The following is a 2,504-nucleotide window of genomic DNA, read 5'->3' as shown; positions in this document are numbered from 1 at the left end:
AAGCTTCTGATAGTGAGGATATCTCTGCTTTGACGGGGTCAGGACTTCGGAAATATAATAAACCGGGCGTTGAACTTTGTACGCTTTTCCTTCTTCTTCCCGCTCGATCGTAAGTACTATACTGACGACTTGTCCAATGGCTGCTATATAAAGCAAAAGAGGCTCTTTACTGATTGGAGCAGCAAGCACCGGCTGGGTGGAAAGCAGAGCTTTTAGCTCTGCAAATGCTGTATCAGCTTCTGGAGTCCACTCGAACTTATCTGATTTCTTCATCAGTCGGTAAAGAGGCAGCGCCTTTTCACCGAGGCGAGAAATGAATCGACTTAGGGCGGCCAAGCAACCAGTAAGCTTCTGGACATCATGCACACGCATAGGGCGTTTCATTCAGAGTATAGCGCCTACTTTCTCTGGGTTAGCATCAATTCCTTGTTCGGAAACAAGAAAACCGAGCAACTTTCCGCCTGGAACTCCAAACATGCACTTTGATAGATTGAGCTTGATATCATACCTTCTGAGGTTGGCAAAGGTTTCAGCGAGGTCGGTCAGCAGGTCGGAACCTTTACATGACTTGACCACAATGTCATCCATGTATGCCTCCACATTCCGACTGATCTGAGTGAGCAGGCACTTCTGAATCATTTGCATAAATGTGGCTCCAGCATTCTTCAAGCCGAATGGCATTGTGACATAACAGAAGCACCCGAACGGGGTGATAAAGGCTGTCTTTATTTCGTCGGGTCCGTACAGACGGATCTGGTGGTACCCGGAGTAGGCATCCAAAAAGGACAAACGCTCGCACCCAGCAGTCGAGTCGACTATATGATCGATGCGAGGGAGAGGGAAGTCATCTTTCGGGCAGGCCCGATTAATATGCTTGAAATCGATGCACATGCGGAGTGAGTCATCTTTCTTCGGGACCATGGCAACATTGGCTAACCACTCGGAGTGGTAAATATCTCAGATAAACTCAGCTGCCAAAAGCCGAGCCACCTCTTCGCCGATTTCTTTTCTTTTCTGGACGGCGGACCATCGAAGATGCTCTTTGACTGGTTTCACTTTCGGGTCGACTCGCAAACGATGCTCAGCTAGTCCCCTGGGAACACCTGGCATGTCAGAAGGCTTCCATGCAAAGATGTCCCAGTTCTCACAGAGGAACTGGATGAGCACTTCTTCCTATTTGGAGTCGAGTGTGGTCGAAACGTGGGTCAGAGTTGTATTGGGGTCCGTCAGGTGGATGTGAACAGACTTCGTCTCGCCAGACGACTGGAATGTTGAATCCGTGGCTGGCTTCTTGTCTCGCAACAAGGCACTCAGGTCTGCATTTTTCTGGTATTCTTGCAATTCTGCCACGGCCATCTGGGCATCGGCAATCTTTGAGCCCTTCTGGAAACACTCTTCCGCCTTTTTCCGATTACCAGAGATAGTGATAACTCCTCTGGGATTCACGTGAGGATAACCATCATCATCTTCTCCTTCACTCTCAGCCTTGTCTGCCTCCTTCTCCTTTTCCTTGGACCGTTTCTCTCGGAACTGCTGGATCAGGAGCCGACACTGTCGAGTGGTATGCTTCGGCTAAATGAAATTACCTTTCTCGTCTTTTTTGGTGTGGATATGGCATGGCAGATCCAACACGTCATTTCCATCCAGATCTTTTACTTTCTTGGGGTTCCACGGCCCTTTGGTCTTCCCCTTGAACTTTCCTTGAACCGCAGCCAAGGCCTCACCCGGAGCAGCTGGTTCGGCCTTGCGTTTTTGTTACCGACTGGAGTTTCCTCCTCCGGCTTCGTGGGCGACTGCTTTGTCTTGCTGCTCCGCAGTCGCTCCTCCTCTTCACCATTGGCATACTTGGTGGCGATTTCCATCATCCGAGTCAGAGTCATGTTTCCTGTCCGACCGAATTTCAGGTTCAACTCCCGGTACCTGACGCCTTCCTTGAAAGCACAAATTGCCTGATGATCAGACACATCTTCCACCATGTGGTGCAGGGTGATCCACCTCTGGATATAATCTCTCAAAGTTTCATTCGGTTTTTGGACGCAACACTGTAATTCTGTCAAACCTGCTGGCCGCTTGCAAGTACCCTCAAACATTCTGACAAACACTCGGGCGAGATCTTCCCAAGTATAGATGCTGCCAGGTGCCAACTGATTCAGCCACGCCCTAGCCGAGCCCTCCAACATCAGAGGAAGGTGTTTCATGGCCACCTCATCATTGCCGCCACCAATATGGACAGCCACTCGGTAGTCTTCGAGCCAGGTGTCAGGCTTGGACTCTCCAGTGAACTTACTGACTCCAGTCGCCAACCTGAAGTTGGGGGGAATCACTGCAGCTCTGATAGCTCTGCTAAAGCACTCTGGGCCAGAGACATGCACCCTATTGCTGGTTTGCGGGACTCTGTCATGGCCATCTCGGTGAGCTCTGTTTCTGTCGACCAAGCCTTGTACGAGAATAGATCTCGCATCAAAGTCTGGCTCTCTGGGGTCGACTGGAATACCCCTTCCGAT

The sequence above is a fragment of the Triticum aestivum genome, chromosome 7A (genome assembly GCF_018294505.1).
Source record: "Triticum aestivum cultivar Chinese Spring chromosome 7A, IWGSC CS RefSeq v2.1, whole genome shotgun sequence".
Lineage (NCBI taxonomy): Eukaryota > Viridiplantae > Streptophyta > Magnoliopsida > Poales > Poaceae > Triticum > Triticum aestivum.
The sequence above is the reverse complement of the archived record's forward strand: the minus strand, read 5'-3'. Positions refer to the sequence as shown.